Genomic DNA, 22,380 nt, shown 5'->3' on the forward strand with positions numbered 1-22,380 from the left:
TTCAGGAGGCCCCTATGCCTCCAGGAGGAAGGCAGCTCCTGTAAAATACTCTATACAAACCAGAAAGAAGTGAGTGAGCACTGACCAGAAGCAAGGCAGGCTACATCCCCTGTGTGTGTAAGTGACTACTGCTAAGGTAGGAAGTCCATGGTGAAGTTTTGTGTTTGTTTAATAAAGCTCTATTTGCACCAGAAAAGCTGGTGTCAGTGTGGCTTTCGGTCTCCAGCCAGGGAAACACCACTCGGTCTCCCACAGCCACCATGCATAATTGTTTGAAAGTTATCCTCCCTGTGTGTAGCAATATTTCCAGGGTCCTTTTAAAAATGTAATATAATGATATTGAAAGTGTGAGTTTCTTTGTATATTTTTCACAGTAAATTCTATTATGATTCCATTATGTTGGAAATTACTCTTAATTTAACAAGAATTGTAGGGTCATCAGACGGATGCCCACATAAGGCTGGGAGGGAGAAGGTGGCACCAGAACATCATGCCACCATCGTTGCACTAAGGGTAGAAGTCAGCTCCTGTGTGCTGTGCACAACTGCATCACTGAAGGGGGACTGGCCAGCCATGTCATTGGAAGAGGACCCTTCACCACCCAGGATTAATAAAAAGGTATTGCCTAATATATATTTTAGACCTGTATTTCTAAACCCATAAGTAATCCATTCTTGCCTATTATCAAACTAAACATGTATCATACCAAACTACTATCATGGCTAAATCAATGCACCTATGCAAATAGTTGCACTGACACAATATAATTGATGATGCTTTACCTACAGTTCCTGAATGTAATCTGCTTTGCAGTGTCGAAAAGCAGAAAATAAATTAAAAAAAAAAACATATTCACTAACATTTGGGACATGGTAATATTCAGAGATATAAAGATTCAGAATTCAATTATATCTCCAGTTCAGCCACTTGCCATCTTCCTTCATCCCTGAACCCTACTAACCAGTTGTTGTAAGACTTGACCTATCAGAGGTTTTCTCCTGTTCTGAGTCTTTGGGGGAAACTTTTGCAATACATCCTAGCTCTAAGGCTGGCCCAGGGCTTCTGACGTAGCCATGCAGGAGACCTGGATTGCATTGCTGGGCCAGGCTTCTTTCCTGGGCTGCTCTGGGCTAGGGATGCTATGGTGGCAGTGTTCATAGCCTTTGGAGGTAGTCTCAGCTTCTGCTCAGTTCTTCTCTGAAGTCCTGGCTTGATGCATTATTAATATTAGATGTAGCCCAGCATTATATCATCTAGCTTCTGATAGGATAATCTTTTTCTATGCCCTGAGGTTAATATGCTCTAACAAGATACCAGCTTCTCTTGCTCACATTGGCAAAAGTGTTTCGTGATTGCTTGGGCTGTATAACTGCTGAAAAGTAAATACTTATTTTGCTTTCTCTTGGCCCGTGCAAATAAGCTTGGTGTCCCCAGTCCAACATGACAGCCCCAAAAAGTGACTTCCCTGGGACTTCCCACACCTAGGCACAATAAGCCCCACCATTGCAACTGTCTCTTCAAAAATATGGCCCCATGCCATGTATGAAAGAAAAAGAAAAATTAGTGCTGACTGTAGAAACAGGCTGTCAAAGCTTGTCACATGAATACATTAAATAGTATTTGCACATTATAAGGTGCACATGGAAAAACATACACGGTCATTCATCAAAATGCATTAGGGTCCTAAGGCCTGTGATAATACTATAACGCATGCATTATTTGTATGCAAATTTTATTCAGGTGGGTGGATTTTGGAAGGAGTAAATGAAAATGAGGTGTGGTAACACTGCATGTGTCATACATGCTATTTCAGGCAATAACAGTGGAAATAACTACACCTTTTTTCCCTAGTATTATGACCTGTGATAGCTGTGTATTATGCCTGAAATAGGATTTTTTGCAAATTCCATTTGTGTGTGTGTGAGAGAGAGAGCGAACGAGAACACAAATATTAGTGAATTATTTATACCACTATAGGGAGGTCTTCTAATAACTCAAGGTGAGGTTTTCGTGGTGGTCTACGGTTTTGGGGCCAATTTTACATTCACAGTGAAACGTACAAGCAGCACAGTACACATCAGTGAAGATTTGATGTGATTTGGGATAAGGAAAGGTACACAGAGATGGGATTTCTACAATGTACTCTCACCCTAGCATGATAGCAGAGTGGTTTTGGCTAGGGATGTGCATCAGGTGCCCGATCATTTGCGCTTTCAGGTTCGTCTGGCCGTGGGAAAATCTCGTTTTCCCGCGGATCGGCATTTTTATTTAAAGTAAAAAATAGTTTTTCAGCTAATGATCTCTTTTCACAACGTTGGCTAATTAGGCCTAAGTACTTTCTGTTACACACTGACCCAGACAGAGGATGGGTAAGTAAAAGAAAGATGCAGATGTGAGAAGCCAGAACTAGGGATGGGAATCATTTTTATAACGAATTGAAATATCGTACGATATTTCTTAATTCGTTATATATCGGTTAAAATGCGAAACAAACACTTTTTCCCATGAATTTTCATGAAAATCATTTTTCGGGTTATTTTTGTTATTTTTTGTTACTTTTTGCTATTTTTTGCGCGCTAACAGGAGTTAGCGCGCACTAACCCGAAAAATGATTTTCACGAAAATTCGTGGGAAAAAGTGTTCGTTTCGCATTTTAACCGATATATAACGAATTAAGAATTATCGTACGATATTTCAATTCGTTATAAAAACGATTCACATCCCTAGTTCTGGCTTCTCACATCTGCATCTTTCTTTTACTTACCCATCCTCTGTCTGGGTCAGTGTGTAACAGAAAGTACTTAGGCCTAATTAGCCAACGTGGTGAAAAGAGATCATTAGCTACAATTGACAGTAGCAGACAAAGTAGACATCAAATAAACCTAACAACAAAGAGATGTGACTATCCTATTGTATCCATATTGATTGTCAGTCACAAAGAGTTAGGTTTTGCCATAGCATTCATGTAAGACAGCCAAAACAATGTGCATAGCTTGGCATGGCTATGTCTTGGACCCTGTCCTAGCCCTCACATGTTGGCAAGATAGTTGCATAGGTATGATGGAAGTCCAGCAGGGCATAGGACATGGAGCCAAATGCTCTATGAGTAAAATACATCACAATTTGCTCAGCTGCTTAAAGGCAGAGCCTGAAGCTTCAAGTTGACAGTTATAATCCTCAATCACAGACTCTACATGTTGCAGCCAGATTCCCTAGCTGACATCAGTGTGCATCTGAAGATATCCACATGCACATCATATTCATAGTCTCATGGGCATGCAAACACACAGGTGTCAGCACTTCCTCATCAGTTTCTGAGGCAGTGCTAACCTCTGAATGTTCATAGTGCAGGCCTTCACTTAGAGCAGTGGTCCCCAACCCTGTCCTGGGGGCCCACCAGCCAGTCGGGTTTTCAGGATATCCACAATGAATATGCAGGAGAGAAAATTTGCATGTACAATTTGCGTGCACTGCCTCCATAACATGCAAATTTTCTCTCTTGCATATTCATTGTGGATATCCTGAAAACCCGACTGGCTGGTGGGCCCCCAGGACAGGGTTGGGGACTAATGACTTAGAACCTTTTTGGAAGCACATGTCCAATATCATGGTAATCCCAAAAATCTCATAGGTCATTGCAAGCTAGCATATTTATTGGGTTTCCATGCGAACATGCACAGCTGGGCCTTGCTCTATCTCTATAAGTGTAATCCCTTTTTTAGGAAAGGTATTCCTAGGGGCACATAACTTATTTATATCTTCTGGGACTGCTCTGGCTAACCATTCATTCCCATGCTGACTCTTAATCCTTGGGGAGGATCATTTTTTTTTTTATGAGGGGAAGCACTCGCTTATGGCCCAGACAGCGAAAGAAGGTTGCCAGAGTGTGTGCTGTAATTTAGGTGCTTCCCATGAGGTGAGAGGCTTAAAAAAAAAAAAAATCAAACAGGACCAGGTCTGCGTGTTAAATTAAAGTTTACTGATTCATAAAGTTAAATAAAGTCCATTGTCAAAAATGACAATTTTTACAGGGTTCTTTAAGTGTAGGTAGGTGTCCTTATTACAGACCTCTGGGTAGAGCCCATGGTGATATTAAATGCGCATACTCTCCCAGCGCCTGCCCCATGGAATCCTAGTGAGAGAGTTCCCCTTTAACTGCAAAATTTCTACCTTTACACATCTTCTTTCCCATGGACATGAAGCCTGTCCTGTTTCCTGGGGTGAAAATCTGGAAGGGATCTCCGTCTCTTGTTTTTTTTTTTTTTCTTCCTTTGCTTATGCTGTTCCCAGGGCTTGCGGAACCACTAGGTGGGGGCCTAAGGCGCCAGGGTCCTAAAGGTAGCAGCTGCCTGCAGCAGCAAGAGCCAGAGACCCATCCGTCCTCACTCGACCCAGCGCTTCTCTCAGCCTTGCGGTAACCTGACTTCTTCCTGCACCCGATGTCCCTAGGTGCGCATGCGCATGCCTCTCTTGAACATTTAAAGGGCCCATGGTGGAAAAAGCTCTGTGGCCTTTCCAAATGGTGTCAGCCTGCTTGCCCTATACAAGGGCTCTTCAGTTTGTGTTCTGGGCCTTCGCAAGGAGTTGTCCATCCCTGGAGTTCCTGCAGCACCTCTTCATTCCAGGAGTCATCAGAGTTCCAGTTCTTCCACTCCACCGGGCATGCCAGTGTCGTGGTCCGCGACAAGGTCAAGGGTGGGTAGGGCTCCTTGTGGCACAAGGCCTGTCTTCTTCACTGGTCAAATCTCAGGAAGTCCCTTATTTTTAAATGTCAAGGTCCTGTCCCTGGTTCTGAGTCCTGAATCCATGATCCTGATCCTGGCCTTTGGAGCACCTTGCCCAGCTTTTATCCAAGTCTCAAATCCAGAGCCTGCTTCACCTTTGGCATGGTCCTCGACCAGCCCTCGGGTTGTGTAGGGCACGCTGTGGTCCAGGGCTCAACCTGAACCGGAATCTGAATCTGAACCTTAGTCTGAGTCTGAAGCTTGAAATTGAACCTGAACCTCAATCTGATCCTGAGCTTGAACCTGAATCTTCATCTAAGTTACTAGTCTTTAGCTCCTTCGTCTAACTCTTCAGTGCCTTCGTTTAAGTTCCAAGTTTTCAGTGCCTTCATCTAAGTTCCAAGTCGTCAGAGTTATCTTCCATCCTTGATTTCTGTCTGTCCTGATGCACTCGCTGATCACTAGCAGCAGGTCCAAAAGGGCTTTCGAGTGGCCAGAGGGCTACCCCAGAGACCAGCATGGTGTTGCTGGGTCTCACTCCTGTGTTCCAGTCTCCAAGTCTCTGAGTGTTCCAAGTCTCCAGGTGCTTCCAAGCTTCTGTCCAGCCCATGCCCAGGTATGCTCACCTCCCGTGGCATGTACCTTGGAGTCTCACCCTGGTGTTGTGCTGAGGCCCAAGGACTCACAATCTCACGATGATCAGGCCTCGAGTCCGCTCACAACAGATTGTGAAAGCCATAAGTTCGGTGGTGATGGGGTGATGGGCCCATGTTTCCTGGATTTTTGCATCTTGTTCTAGTTTTGAAGTTCGTCCAAGTTTTGTGTGCTCCTGAACTTTTTTTTCTCACGACCTGCAGGATGCGCCTGCACCCAGGTTTGTTCCAGTTTTTCAGCCTTGTTTTTCCTCTCTTCCAAGCTGAAGAGAACAGGCTGGAGAGGGAGGGCTTTTAGGAGGGAGCACTATTGTGATGTCATCGGTGGGACAGGCCCACGAGCGGCTTGCTTACTTCCAGTGCACCCCCAACGCTGACACTTCCACCTCCCAGCGCAGCCTGGGAAGTTGCCCATACCTACGAGCCTGGCTGCTGCCTCTACGTGGCACTGAGTCCTCTGCTGGCTTACTTCTGTGCGGCTGGACGCTGCCGCTGCCTGTGTTCCACAGCCCGGATGCTGCTGACTTCTTCTGGAACCCAATGTCCATAGGTTTGCATGCACCTCTCTTGGATATTTAAAAGGTCCACGACTGGAAAAGCACAATGGCCCTTCCTGATCACATCAGTCTGCTTGCCCTATAAAAGGGCTCTTCAGTTTGTGTTCTGGGCCTTAGCAAAGAGTTGTCTGTCCCTAGAGTTCCTGTACCACCTCTTCACTCCAGGAGTCTTCAGAGTTCCAGTTCTTCACACCTTCAAGGTATTCATGATCCTTGTTCTTCATGGGAGCTCCTCTATGTTCTTTGTTCCATGTTCCTGGTCTCTCAATGGTCTCTATATCTTCTGTTCCTGATGTCAATTCCTCGCAAGTTCCTGATCTTCCAGTATTCATCTCCTAGTCCCATCTTCCAGGTCTTGTCTCTTGTCCACTCCTCCAGGCATGCTGGATCATGGTCCGTGACCAGCCCAAGGGTTGTGTAGGGTGCCTCATGGCACAAGGCCTGTCAAGGCCGTATCTTCACTACAAAGGTATTCCCCTTGGGTATACCGCACTGCATAGACTTTGTGACTTTCTCCTGCACTCCCCACTTCACGGGCAGTGCCTTTCTCATTCTCTAATAAAGAAGACTCTATTCCACAGCTGTGTCTGACATCTGCTGAGACCTCGCCTCCCAACGATGAGGCTCACAGGGCTCCTCCCTGTGGACGGTACCATCTCTCACCTCGGCCCAGGGTCCACATACCTACAAATCCTAACAGCAGCAGGTCCAAAAGGGCGTTCAAGTGGCTAGAGGGCTACCCCAAAGACCAGCATGGCATTGCTGGGTCTCACTCTTGTGCATGCAGGTTTAGCAGAGTCTCCAAGTGTTCCAAGTATCTGAATCTCTGAGTGTTCCAAGTCTCCCAAGTGCTTCCAAGCTTCTGTCTAGCCCATGCCTGGATATGCTCGCCTCCCATGGTATGTATCTTGGAGCCTCACCCTGGGGTTGTGCCATGGCCTAAGGTCTCACAGTCTCCCGATGACTGGGTCTCAAGCCCACTCACAACATAAAAAAGAGATAGGCTGAGGACTCCAGGGGAGACATGCTATCACTGTGCAGCTCCCCCTCTCGCGGTTGTCTCTCCAGAATACCTCCTGCACGTCCTGTGTCGTGCTCCCCATTCCGCAGGCCTGCCTAGCATCATCTCCTCCAGAGGCCTCTGCCCAGGTACTGTCCTCCAGTCTGTACTACGAACTATGGGAATCCTTTCCTGCGGTGTCTCAGCTCCAGTCCTCGGGACCACTCCATAGTCTCTTCCAAGAATTCTCTACTGTGTCAGACCTCACCTCCCGATGGTGTAGACCTGTGGGGTCCTTCCCCACAGGTAGTAACAACACTCACCTCTGGCCAAGGGCCCACATACCCACAAATTATTACACCCTCCCTTTGAGGGGTCTGGAATGGCCTTCCCCCTGAGAGTCTATATAGCAGCTCCCTACAGAGAGCTGAAGAGACTCTCCCTTTAGGTTTGCCGAGAGTTAGAAAGTGCTCAGGAGTTTTGATTGAGTTATTTTTTCAGGCCCAATCAGAGGAGACAGGCAAACACTTCCTGGTGGTCCTGACCAGGGTTGGGAGGGGTTTCCTTATCCAGTCCACTCACTGGCTGTTTAGGATTTTCCCTCTGGATCTATTTTTCCAGTTTAGGATTTTAAGTGGTAGGAGCCTTGTGAGAGCCTGTACACCACCTGCGCTCAGGGCACGGGGAGCCCTGTGATTGGGGCTTACAGGTTAGTGAAGACCTGTCCTCCAAACCCTCCACAAGGCAAGGAGGTGTCAGGGACCTGCTGCAAGGAGGAGCTCTGGTGTTACATTCAGTTGTGGATAAAAGACTTTGAGTTCAAGATCCAGGAGGACGTTTTGGCTGCCCTTCCTTCCTGTTTGAAGCAAAGAGAGCTGCTTGCTTTAAGGAGATTCCTCCTATCAGGAATCCAGAAAGAAGAAATAAAGAGACCTTGTAATAACTAAAGAGATCCTGAAGATCTGCTTACCTTGAGTAAGGGAAATCAGAGATCACTGGGGACACCATCTGGTATTTTCATTAGCCTGGGGAGAGAGAGAAGACTTACTCTCTTGCCATATGCTCTTTACCATTTCTAGCAGATTAGAAGGGGTTTTTTTGCCCAGTCTAAAGAGACCCTGCCTACTTGGGCGCTCCACTTTACCTAATCCAAGAGACTGGGTGTTTCCCTGGCCCTGATATGTGAGTTTTGCACAGACAGAGGGAAGAGACTGTAAGAAAAGAAAACAAGAGAATTCTGTAGAGCTACAGTTTGAGTTACTGTGCCTTTCATCTCCATCGTTTGAACAGTTAAGACTTTAATTTTGGACAGTAACACAGTGACTCCCGAGTATTTCTTGTGCACTCACTGTACCCACCAGGAGGACATGTCCCCTCTCCCAAGGGGAAAACACAAAGGAAAGGGTCATTTGTAAAAAGGTCACCCTGTCACATTGGGCCCTGTAAGCATATCTCCCCCCCCCCCCCCCCCCCACTTACAAAGGATTGAACCCTGTAAGTAAAAGAGATTGTGAGAGAGCTAGCCAGCGAGTGGTTCCACTCCCGAAGAGAAACAAATTCCTTTATGGCTTCACCCGTGCAGGACAGGCACACTGGAGTGGGGGTACACATAGTAGAGTTGCAGTTTTAGAGAATGTGCCTCCTGTGGTGTTGGTGCATATTTTACTTTGTGGATACTGAGACTAAGGCAGGTGTGCTAATAAACTCTCAGTCATCAGCTCTGTGTATAGCATTAAGGCAAGAGACGGTATTGCCAACTGATAAGCTCATGAGCCTATAACAAGCCTCTTTCTGAAGATTGCAACAGTGAAAAATGCATAGCCAAACTGCTCCCAGAGGAATCATGTGGCAGGCATGATGTTTTCTACATGTTCATTTGTTGTTTAGTTAAATTAATGCATTTATTTGGCACCTGAGGCCAGGAGGGTGCCCATGTCTGTTATAAAGACAAATCACTGAGCTTATATGCTTCCTACAGATGTCTGTCAGGCTGCCTGGTGTAGACAATCTTCTGTGAGTAGTTATGACTCTGAATACCCCTTTAGCAGGTAGGGACAAGCTTGGCTCAGACATCATTGATGTTTGATGATGAACAGGCCAGGAACAACAATTTAGTGCCTCTGGAGGTTACCAAAGTGCTGGAGGGAGTCTGTAAACAACAATTCCCTAACATATGTGTGTGTGTCTGAGTGAGTGATGTGATGTGCTGTGTTAGCCTTGGCCTGTATCAGTGTCTGGGGGTGATGCAGGGCTGGTGGTTTTCTTCTTTACCACACCAAAGCATACACAAAAGCATAGGCTACATACCTGTAGCCTAATGTGTAGGCTATGGAGTGGTCCCGAGGAGTGGAGCTGAGACACCACAGGAAAGGATTCCCACAGTTTGTGGTACAGGCTGGAGGACAGTAGCTGGGCAGAGGCCTCTGGAGGAGATGGTGCTAGGCAGGCCTGCGAAGTGGGGAGCGTGACACAGGACGTGCAGGAGGTATTCCAGATGGTCTCACGCATTCTGACCTAACCTTCCACGTGGCCTGACCCTGTTTATTCATTCATCTGCGAGGGGGCTGAGAACCTTGGCAGCGTAAGAGCTCAGATATCCAGCACCACTTTGCCAGATGAGTACATAATAGACTTGAGATCTGGCTGTAGTCGCCCCTATTGTAGCCACATCTTGACAGCTTCTACGATGCAGCTTGGGCACTGTGCCATACAGGCAGAGACCTACATAATTATGAGGCAAAGTGGCAGCTGAGTGGGTAATGTAGTGGTCTGGGAGTTTGTCAGTGGCTTTACAGGTGTGCTGCCAAAGTAAACCTCACCTTGCTCCCAGACTTCCAAAGTCTCCCATTAAATGGATGTGTGTGCATCCACCACTGCTGACTGGGTTATAATGTGACATGTAATGACCTCATGAGCATAGAGCTCATATGTTAGGGTGCTTTGAAGAACTTAGTTTAGAGTCTAAGGATAAAACTGCTTGCTGCATCAGCAGTTAAGTATCCAGTCACCTGTGCCTTGGTTAACAGCATATCTCTGCACAGGCCTATATGTGTGGTATGTGTTAGTCATTATGCCTATTTTCCTGTAGGGTCTGTGATTTGTTATGGTTTATGAGGGTTTGGTTATTGGGTGTCTCTCACTTACTGTCATTGTGCGGGTTTCACTGTAAGTGTGTCTGGGTGTGACTCTCTGGCAATCTGGGTGGGTGTGTGTGTGGGGGGGGGGGGGGAATATACTCCTTGAGTGAGTACTTGCAGCCTGTAGGCCCTTGTGTTGGTGTCAATAGAATCTTGTATGCAAGATGAAGATGTAGCCTAAGGGTCTGTTAGAATTCAGTCACCTTCCCAGACTCCTTGGGTTCATACAATCACTGCGCATCAGGGAATTGCCATTGCAAGCTCTAACACGTGTGGGCTAGGACCCGGCGAAGGGACACATAGGACGTGTGTGTGCATCTGTACGCATGATTCTGCGCACTCTGGAGGGAGAGTTGGGTAGCTGCCCTGATGATATGTCACATGCTGATGACTACTTGGCCTGCCTGGAGTTAGCCTTGTTTCCTTGGCTGCTTTGACCTTGGGGTATTATGGATTCTACCTGTGCTATCTGCCTTGCTTGTGGATGGTGTTGGATTTTGATTACCTGTTGTCTACCTGAATCCTGTAGTTTCTGTCAGATTGCTATTTACTGCCTGTTCCATTTAGCACTTGGGACTGGACCTGGTAGAGGTGCCTGTATTCTAAACCAGCGGTTCTCAACCGGTGTGTCGCGACACACTAGTGTGTCGCCAAGCACCGGCTGCTGTGTCACGTGGTCCCGGTCTCTCCCACTGCTCTTTCTTCCCTGCTGTCGTTGCCGCCGGGCTATCAGAACGTTCAAGCCCAGCGGGAACGGCAGCGGCGCTAGAAGAAGCTGTGGCACTTGTGGCTGACCTTTTCTTCTTTCCACGCTGGCTCCCCCCCCCCGGACCTGGAACAGGAAGTGATACGCGGTGCGCGGGAAGGAGAAAGAGCCGGCCCGTGCCGCGTGATAAAGTAGCAGCGGCGGCTGCAGCATTGGCCCCCGAGCAATTGAAGCAGACGGTAATCGGGAAAGGAGACAGCAGCGTGAGCCTCCCGCAGCCGATGGGATTCTACTTTCTTGGCCTGCGGGAGCTGGAGGAGGAGGCCGCTGCAGCTACCGTTTGTGCTCGGGGGGGGGGGGGGGGGGGGGGGGGAAGAGGAAGTGAGTGAGAGAAAGAAGCAGCCACCCTGCGTGTGATTGAGAGCCTGCGTGTAGTGAGAGAAACTGGTCAGAGAGCTGATGTGTGTGTATATGTGAGAGACAATGAAAGTGACTGCTCAAGGAGATGACTGATGTGTATGTGAGAGTGTGAGACATTAGTCAGGGAGGTGACTGATGTGTGTGTGTGTGTGTGTGTGTGTGTGTGTGTGTGAGAGAGAGAGAGAAAAAGTATTGAAGTGAGAAATCTGGGTATGTGAGAAAGCATGGGTGTAAGAAGCCTGCTTGGGGGTGGGGGGGGATGTGTGAAAGAAAGCATGGGAGTGAGAAGCCTGATTATGTGAGAGAGAGCATGGGAGTGGGAAGCCTGTGTGTGTGCATGCATGAGAGCGAGAGACTGGTTGGTAAGGTGACGGTGTGTATGAGAGAAAGAGACTGGTGTGTGTGAATATGAGAGAAAGAATGTAATTCAGGGAATGAGAAGCCTGTGCAGTGGAGAGTGAGCATGGAAATGAGAGAGAGACTGGTGTGTGTGTGTATGTATGTGTGTGTAACAGAGAGATAGTGATTATGGGAAGGAGAAGCCTGTGCATGTGAAGAGAGTGAGCATGGGAGTGAGAAACCTGGGTGTGTGTGAGACAGCATGTGAGGGTGAAGCCTGAATATGTAAGACAGAACATGGAAGTGGGAAGCCTGTGTGTGTATGTATGAGAGAGATCAGGTGACTGGTGTGTGTGTGTGTGTGTGTGTGTGTGTGTGTGTGTGTGTGAGAAAGAAAGTGATTATGGAATGAGAAACCTGTGCATGTGAAGAGTGAGCATGGGAGTGAGAAATATGGGTGTGTGTGAGACACAGCATGGGAGTGAGAAGCCTGTATATCTGAGAACATGGGAGTGGGAAGCCTGTGTGTGTGTATGCATGAGAGAGATCAGGTGACTGGTGTGTGTTTGTGTGTGTGTGTGTGAGAGAGAGAAAGTGATTATGGGAATGAGAAGCCTGTGCATGTGGAGAGAACAAGCATGGGAGTGAGACTGGTGAGTGTGTGTGAGACAGAGAAAGTGATTATGAGAGTGAGAAGCCCATATATGTAAGTAGAACACGGGAGTGGGAAGCCTGTGTATGTGTATGGCATGAGAGAAACTGTTCAGGAAGGTGACTGGTGTGTGTGTCAAAGACTGTTTCGGAGATGATTGGTGTGTGAGAGACAGAAACTGGTCATGGGGCCATGATTGGTATGGTGTGTGTGTGTGAGAGACATGGGCATTAAGGAAGAGGACCATGAGTATAGAGCTTAGCCTCTACTGCTGCTTCTGCTGTGTGCTACGGCCTGCATGGAAGAGGAGTAGTAGAGCTGCTGGAGGGGGTAAGTAAAGGTGGCTTTTTAAGTTTATTTTTCTTGATTGACTGCCATTTTAATTATTTAATATTATATGATGTGTCTGCTTTTTTTGAAATATTTTATTGGTGTTTGGAGAATGTTTAATAGATTTTATGAGTTTTTAATTGTTGGATGTTATTCTGTTCATAGCTGTTTAGAAACATTTATTCTGCTTATTAGTATAGTTTTACAATTATTTCTGTGTGGGGATCTATAGCTACTTGCTAGTTCTGTTTTCCTAATAAGAGGTGTATTGTTTTTTTAGGGCCTGATTTAATATTTATAGTGTTGCCTTTTCATAGATAGGGTTGCTCCTGTTTGAGTGTATTCCATAATACAGGTGTAACTGTGTGCGGATTAGTTTATGTGCATTACTACAGATCCTGGGAGTATGTTAGGTCGGTTCTGTAACTGTTACCGAGATGAGATATTTTACTAGCATGTAAGAGTTTTATCAGTCTTATTTGTTGTGTTTTCTCAAGAGGACATGCATTGGTGGTAAACTGCTGTCTTTTCATAAGTAGGGCTATTGAGCCTGGAAGTAGGAGTTTGAGTTGCTGTTACTGAGATGACACCAGAACCAGAATATCTTTTTTGTAGGGTGAGTTGTATGGGGAATGTCATAACTCTGCTTTACATCCATTATTGTGGGTCAGGGGGGTTCCCGTGGATGCAAACTGTACTTTTACATCTAGCCCCGTGACGATCATGGGTCAGTGTGTCACGCATGTGAGAACCATCTGTCAGGTGTGTCCCGACAGAAAAAAGGTTGAGAACCACTGTTCTAAACTATTCCTGGTATAACACAATGAATCCAACAGCAACTGAATATTTTAGATCAAATCATGGGGGTTTTGAAAACCCCCCATGGGTTACTTCCTCTGCTGAGGTATTACGGTGACCTACGAGAATGTCAAGGCTTCATCGATTAGTGCTGTATGCATTTCACCCTGCAGGTGGCTCTGTTGCCTACTGACAAAGCCTGGGTAACCTTTATATTATCTCTGAGAGGTGCTGCTCTTGCCTGGGCCTCCCCACTATGGGAGAGGGAAGATCTGATTATGGAAGACCTAAATCAATTCCTCTGCAACTTTCATCTCATTTTTGATGAACCAGGACAAACCAGCTGCATCTGACCTCTTACAGATTCGTCAGGGTTCCTGAATAGTGGCGAGTATGTGGTCCAGTTTCGGACACTGACATCGGAACTGCAGTGGTGTGACGACATCTTGGTAGGTATTTTTCAGCAGAGTCTATCGGAGACCATTAAGAATGACCTAGCAGGGCAATAAATACTTGAATCTCTGGAAGAGCTCATTCATTTGGCCATTCGACTAGACCTCCACTTCCGTGAGCAGGTCCAGGACTTGCTATCTTCCTGGAAGATCTTACTGACCTCAAGGGGAGGAGTGATAGACACCTCCAGGAGAGCATCCATCTCTGTAACGCTGTCACTAGAAAAGCCCATGCAGCTAGTTCAGTGTCATATTTCTCCTGAGGAAAAGGTCCAACGTCAACAGTTCTGTTTATATTGTGTGGCTTCTGGTCATCTATTAACCCAGTGCTCAGAGAGAAGGAACCAAAGATCGTAACTCATGGCCGCTGCTGTCTGAGACCAGGCTAGTGGGGGCCGAAGATCGGAGCCGCAGGCCGCTATCACCCAAGACCAGGCCAGCAGGGCCGAAGATGAGCTGTTCAGTTGGGGGCCAGTCTGTGTGTGTGTGTGTGTGTGTGTGGTGTGTATGTGAGACAGGGAGGGTGGTTTTGTGTGTGTGAGAGAGAGATGGAGCTTGTTTTTGGCTGGCTGTGGCTGTGAGAGAGAGAGGGGGCATGTTTGTGATTGAGCCTGTTTGTAAGTGAAATAGAGCATGTGTGTGATTGAAAGCCCGTGTCTGAGAGAAAGAGAACATTGTGTGATTGAGAGAAACTGGTCAGAGAGGTGACGTGTGTATGTGTGAGACTGATCAGGGAGATGACTGGTGTGTGTGTGTGTGTGAGAGAGAGAGACTGGTCAGGAAGATGATTGATGTGTGAGAGACAGAAACTGGTCCTGAGCGTGTGACTGGTGTGTGTGTGTGTGAGAGAGAGAGAGAGAGAAGAGATTGGTTGTGGTCCCTAAGCAAGAAGACCATGAGGACAGCTTCAGCAGCTACTGCTGCTCCTGGTGCGGCCTCCAAGGGAAAGGAGTAGGAGAGTTGCTGGAGAGGGTAAGTAAACGTGGCTTTTTAAGTTCAATTTTCTTGATTGACTGCCATTTTAATTATTGGGTACAATGTGATGTGTCTGCTGTTTTGAAATATTTTATTGGTGTTTGATGAATTTTTAATAATTTTTAAGAGTTTTTTTAATTGTTAGATGTTGTTCTGTTCATCAGCTGTTTTGAAACATTTATTCATATAGTTTTACAATTATTTTTGTGTGGGAATCTATAATAGCTTGGCTTTTTCTGTTTACCTAATTAGAGGCATATTGGTGTTTAGGGCCTGGTTTAATATTTTTAGTGTTGTTTTTTTATAAGTAAGGTTGTTACTGTTGGAGTGCATGCCATAATGTAGGTGTAACTTTGTGCGGATTAGTTTGTGTGCATTATTGCAGATCCTGTTACTATGTTAGGTGCTATATTTCTGTTTCCATTTCTCCAGTTTTGTACTGCATGCAGAGTGGATTTTTTGGGTTTCCATTCCAATTTGTTTCCATATTTGTAATTTGTGGTCTTTCTATACTTGGTGAAAGTTGATCTTGTGTGTATGACCCAGGTGAGATATTTAACTAGCATGTGGGCTAGTAAAATACCTCACCTTATTTGTGTTTTGTCAATAGGACATGCATTGGTGGTGAACTGCTGTCTTTTTATAAGTAGGGCTATTGCGCCTGGTAGTAGAGGGAGCCTGTGTTGCTGTTATTGAGAACACCAGAATATTTTTTTCTGAGGTGAATTGTATGGGGAATGGTCTAGTTCTGCTTTCTACCCATTACTGAGGGTCGGGGGTAGGGGTGGGATTAGCCTTGTGACTGTCATGTGTTCAGTGTGTCTCGCATGTGCGGACTAGGGATGTGAATCGTTTTTTGACGATTTAAAATATCGTCCGATATATTTTAAATCGTCAAAAATCATTAGAGCCGCGATACAATAACAATTCCCCCGATTTATCGTTAAAAAATCGTAAATCGGGGGGAGGGGAAGGGGGAGGGCGGGAAAACCGGCACACTAAAACAACCCTAAAACCCACCCCGACCCTTTAAAATAAATCCCCCACCCTCCCGAACAACCCCCCCAAAATGCCTTAAATTACCTGGGGTCCAGAGGACCCCAGGTAATTTAAGGCATTGATCTGTTGATCTGTAGATAGCTATTAACAAAGTCTGATCTCGATTTGTTACTGTCCCTTATTGGTGTACATTATTTATAATGTCATGGAAGCAAGTGTTGACTCTCTATCCTCCACACCTCTGAGACTCCACAGTTGGCACACAGCAAACTATATGAGGTTTATATAGAATCTACTTTCTGGGATGACTCTGTATTCTAGCAGGCTGCAAGTAGATAAGATATATGTCAAACTGTCATACCCTTAAATTACCTGGGGTCCAGAGGAAGGGTCCCGGTGTGATCTTTTACTCTCGGACCTCCGTGCATTGTAGAAATGGTGCCGGCGCTATTTTGATTTTTTGTCCCCTGACGTCAGGAGCATAGGAGATCGCTCCCGGACCCCCGCTGGACCCCCAGGGACTTTTGGCCAGCTTGGGGGGGCCTCCTGACCCCCACAAGACTTGCCAAAAGTCCAGCGGGGGTCTGGAACGACCTCCTGCAGTCGAAATGTGTTGCCGTACGGCCAGCGCCATTTTGCGCAAAATGGCGCCGGCCGTACAGCAACACGTATTTATATATACGTGTTTCCGTACGGCAACACGTATATATAAATACGTATATATATACGTATATGCCGTATATGCCGTATATGTACGTATATGCCGTACATATAAATACATATATATATATGTATTTATATGTATTTATATTTATATGCTGACCAGTTAGGCCGACAGTTACCTGACCATATGTAGCTGCATAAGTTTAGGGTGAATAGATTAGGTGGCACATGTATCCTCCTGAATACAGGGGACAGGTTCTGCTGCTAACTGTAGCCACATCACTTGTCCACTTCCCAGCCTAATGATTATGGACCTCAGTGTACTTGCAGCCTGCTAGAACACAGTGTCATCCTGGAAAGTAGCTTCTATGTAAAGGTCATATAGCCTGCTATGTTCCAACTGAGGAGTTCCAGAGGCAGAGGTGTGGAGGATAGAGTCCCCACTGCCTAAGAGCAGAATCTGATGAAGCCTGCTGTTGCTTATGGTATAATAACACACAGGAAAAATTTTTTAACCAGTCTTCTTCAATCGAATATGCAACAAAACACAAGAAGACAAACTTCATACAATATATTGTAATTTATATTTATTTAACAACCTAACTAACATTTAAAATCTCACTAACTCACACATTCATACTCACACTCTCTCACCCTTTATAAAAACAACAAATGTATTTTACATGTTCATCAGTACAATTCAATGAATTTATATACATTGATACATTAACAAACAAATTACAAACAATATAATTTAAACTTTTTCATAAATGATATTCCATCACTCTTAATCGTCCATAGTTCCTACAAAGATCTTCGTTTCGCCCAAATTTCTTTAAAGGGCTTCTTCAGGGATGGGCTTATATCACTTTAAGATGAAATTACTGCATATACTCCCATTAATTTCCACACAGTAATCGAATAGTTCTGAAACTATTAAAAAAAAATTTAAGATTTTTTAAGAGAAAATTTCGTATATCAGAGCAGGCAGACTTTCTCCTACCCCCTACCGTCATTGCACTGCCTTTGGTTGTTGATCTGTAGATAGCTATTAACAAAGTCTGATCTCGATTTGTTACTGTCCCTTATTGGTGTACATTATTTATAATGTCATGGAAGCAAGTGTTGACTCTCTATCCTCCACACCTCTGAGACTCCACAGTTGGCACACAGCAAACTATATGAGGTTTATATAGAATCTACTTTCTGGGATGACTCTGTATTCTAGCAGGCTGCAAGTAGATAAGATATATGTCAAACTGTCATACCCAAAAAAAGCTAATGTAATTTCTTCCTTTTAGGTGGAGTGAAGACAAATGTAGAGCTCCAGTGTTATCTCTTGTGGCGACATTTGTGTTACTCCACCAGACAAGAGTTACATGTACACTATCTACTTTCTGGGCCTGGCACCTGCTGCTTTTAAAATCTGCTTATTATAGATGAAGAAGACCAAGTGGTTAATATAATTTTCAAACAGGCTTCTAACTGAAGAGTTATATGATGACAGCATTAGGTGCTAGACCCAGAGAGAAGGCCCATTGTTTGGTCAGAGGTGATATATCTTCACAATGGAAGAGGCCATTGGTTTGTTATAGCTGCACTTTGACATGAGCATGGCTATACAAACTATTGGTCACCAACAGAGTGAAGACATTGTTACATCACCTCTAGCCAAGCTTTCCTACATCTAGTCCACTTGACTGTGTATGAGGTGATCACTAGCTAGATAGTGCCCATCTCACATTTATGCCCATGTACCCAATGGAGAAGGCAATATGAGCCACTTGTAAAGCTCCACAGTAAGGAGTTTCATGTTTGGCTCTTGCAGCTCTTCCTTGGGAGCATACAATTAGCTTTCCTGTTTAAGGCCTGGGCCACATGGTCTTGCATGTGAGAAATTTGCCTAGTTGGAATGGCCGTTGGCACTCGTGCATGCAAGGTCATGTGGGTCCCAAACCTCTAACCTAGTGAAACCTTAAGACAAAAACCATATAATAAAAAGATACAACCAGAAAGAAAAGTTTCAAAATATGTGACCACTTTATTAAACAACATTTGTAGTCACAACAATTCAAAGCAATTCAACATGTTTGGTAATCACATTCTGCAAGGACAAGATCTCAAATAGCACATAACATTGCAACTGAAATAACCAGCACATTTTGTAGATATATGTACATACGTTGTTACAAATAGCAACACTACATATACAGAAAAATGATCTGATCTTTTGGCAAAATAATGATTCCAGTAAAGAACCTAGGAAGTGGAAGTGGCAACCCAATTTCTACAGTAACAGCTCTAATGTTCAAGCTGATGCCAGCACAACAATGTGATGGTAAGAAAAGGTCCCAATAGTCCATGTTGAAAGAGTACACTCAAATGTGTCAGCAAAGAGCCACGGCAGCAACGTTCAAGAGAAGGCCCCCAACAGTCCATGTTGAAAGAGTGCACTCAAAAGGGACTGCAAAGAGCCACGGCAGCAATGTTCAAGAGAAGGCCCCCAACAGTCCATGTTGAAAAAGTGCACTCAAATGTGTCAGCAAAGAGCCACAGCAGCAACGTTCAAGAGAAGGCCCCCAACAGTCCATGTTGAAAGAGTACACTCAAAAGGGACTGCAAAGAGCCACGGCAGCAATGTTCAAGAGAAGGCCCCCAACAGTCCATGTTGAAAGAGTACACTCAAAAGGGACTGCAAAGGACCACAGCAGCAACGTTCAAGAGAAGGCCCCCAACAGTCCATGTTGAAAGAGTGCACTCAAATGTGTCAGCAAAGAGCCACAGCAGCAACGTTCAAGAGAAGGCCCCCAACAGTCCATGTTGAAAGAGTACACTCAAAAGGGACTGCAAAGGACCACAGCAGCAACGTTAAAGAGAAGGCCCCCAACAGCCCATGTTGAAAGAGTGCACTCAAATGGGTCAGCAAAGGGCCATGGCAGCAACGCTGACATAGCAGGCAGCAGGAACAGGACTGGAGAGCACAGCAGGATGCCGCACCATGTTTCTGCTTTATTTACCGCGGCTTGATGAATCTAGGGGTTAGCCAGCTGGATTAAATAATGAGATCGACTGGTATTCTATAATATGACATTGAGGCAGTCTTGAGTAGTGCTGAATCCTTTTTACATCATTTGACTGACAGTTCAGACATTAGCATAAATACCGGCATCTGACAGCCCTTTAACTTAGACATCACTTCCGGTCTATCTGCCACTATGCCAGTGAGTTGTTTGAACTGTTTTCTATTTCAAAAGCTTTATCTGAACATTTATTAATTCGCAGCCTTTGATTTCTAGACTGACTTTATTATACCCTGAAGAAGAACTGCGATTTGAAACACGGCCCCATGTCGAGAATATCAAGGTATGTGTGAGAATTTCCTTGGCAGTCAACAAGGCACTTTTGCCAAGATTTCAGAAGATAAGTGGTTTTGGACTTTTGCTAATATTTAAAGATGGTTGAATATGTTTTTAAATGCTGTTAAAAAATACAAAAAAACAAACATTCTTTAGGACTCATAGACCAATAATATAAATAAGGCAGAAGATCATGAAATGTTTTGAACACATTTTATTCTGATGACGCCTAGTATGATGGTCTAACTATAGGCATTCTTGAATGTTATATATGAGGACGGTTTATTGTCTTGCCATTTTTGACTACCCGTTCATCTTTTGGGAAGCTGTCAATTTATATCTTTGAATGTGGACCTCCATGTTTTCTTGAATTCTGATACCAATTTTGCATCAGTCACTCATTCTGTGAAGATGTGCTTCCTGCTTTATACTATCCCAGCCACACAAAGATATCTGTAAAGGCATTGCTATTACTCCTTTGGATCTCATCCCTATCTAGTGAATTCAGCCAAGGGCTTCCAATCCGTATTGCAGATGGCTACTGAATGCTCACTCTCACCAAAGAAATTAAACTCTCACCATGGAGACTCCAAGGTCACTGGAAGTGCTGGATTTATGTAAACCAAGCAGTCCTGCCTAATCGTCGGAGCACGCCTGACTCCATCAGCTCCAACAGATGTGGGCTCTAAAGCCAGCCCCTTGCGTACCACAGGGCAGAACGTGGGTGCTGAGTCACCAGGACCTGTGGAGAAACATATTTGCAGAGAAAGATAACGTATCCTGAATAAATTAGTAGTGGAATATGTAAGACATTCTCTCACCCTTAGGGTTTCACTGATTAGAGTTAATTACATAAACACCTGCTTGCTGCAGAAACCAAAGAGGGAATAAAGTAAAGCTGCCTCATCACGGGGTTACATATTTCAACATTTATAGAATTGCTTCAACCTGTTTAGTCTTTGTTTTGTAATTTGGCAGGAAGTGGCATTGTTAACCATGGGGTTGTGTTTTGTGAATTGCTCTGTCTGAGCTTTACTCATCCATTGCGCAGCCTTTTATAATGCTGCTTCTCTCTTAAAAAAAAAAAAAAAAAAAGGAAGTCATGAATGGATGCCAGGTGATCATACTGGATCCCTCCACTGCTCTTCTTTTCTTCCCCTGGCTCTTAATCCTGTTTGCTGCTGGACCAATTTTGGTGAGTCAAGAACTGGCTCAGAACAGCTGCAGATGACGTTGGCATAGGCTGAGGATGAGGAGGGTTATAAATCATTAGCTCCCTGCTGAAGTCAATTGCAAGGTATGCTTTTAAGGGAAATGTGTTGGTCTCAATGGACAGGTTTTAGTTGCTTCCATTCTGCTCTCAAAAGCGTCTTGAATATTTGAAGTGCTCCGAAAGCAGGGAGCTTCTCCCCCATATTCTCATTTTATTTCCCATGTTTCCTCCTCTTCCATCATAATATAAGTGCAGGGCCTTTCACGTGACAATCCTTCTATGAGTCTGGCTTGCTTAAACTGATATGGAATCCTCTACTTACGATTGCATTGTAGGGATGTGCAGGGGAAAAATTCTTGGTTCATTGTGGGGTCGGAGGAGGGATTATTCAGATTTCAATTTGTTTAATATTTATGAACCCCCCCCCCCCCCACACACACACACACACACCCACCCACCCAAGAGACTGAGGTTTGAGTGAGCTACAGGAGAGAAAAGAACCGAACAATACATCTGTAACCAGAGCCACAAGCTCAGGAGAGTGAAAAGGTTGCCAGATGTCCTGCTGTGAGGATACTCAGCTGACCATTGAATGGATTAGCCCAAAAAGCAACAAGGTAGGCAATCTAGAAAAGGTGTGAGCAAACGTAAGAAAGTAGATGCCGAAGAATGTCTTTTTCAATATCTTTATTGGATGGAGATGTATGAAAACAATAAATCCGCCCAACTCAGGCCGAGTTTCGCCACATCCGAGTGGCTGCCTCAGGGGCTTGCAAATAACTGTCAAATTTGTAGCAAATTGGAAATTTATCCTATCGGTTCTTGAACATGAACCGAGGCACTGACATATCTTAATGAAGAACAAGTAGTTCATACACTTTTGTTGGCTCCATACACTGAATGGTGCCTCATACGTGCCTCTCAATTTCAGTGGAGACTGTATACACTAACCAGCGGCATAAACGTATGAGGCACCATTCAGTGTATGGAGCCAACAAAAGTGTATGAACTACTTGTTCTTCATTAAGATATGTCAGTGCCTCGGTTCATGTTCAAGAACCGATAGGATAAATTTCCAATTTGCTGTGAATAATTTCCAATTTGCTACGAATTTGACAGTTATTTGCAAGCCCCTGAGGCAGCCACTCGGATGTGGCGAAACTCGGCCTGAGTTGGGCAGATTTATTGTTTTCATACATCTCCATCCAATAAAGATATTGAAAAAGACATTCTTCGGCATCTACTTTCTTACGTCTGCTCATTGAATAGATTAGTCAGACATTCAGGTAGGGGATTTGCATGTCATAGTCCCTGGACCTCTGGGTAATTTTGTAGGAACTGTCACTAACAAAAAGTTCAGAGGATTTAAACTTCAAAATTACAGAACTATGATTGGGGAAAGGATT

The sequence above is a fragment of the Rhinatrema bivittatum genome, chromosome 4 (assembly GCF_901001135.1).
Source record: "Rhinatrema bivittatum chromosome 4, aRhiBiv1.1, whole genome shotgun sequence".
In the NCBI taxonomy this organism is placed as follows: Eukaryota; Metazoa; Chordata; class Amphibia; order Gymnophiona; family Rhinatrematidae; genus Rhinatrema; species Rhinatrema bivittatum.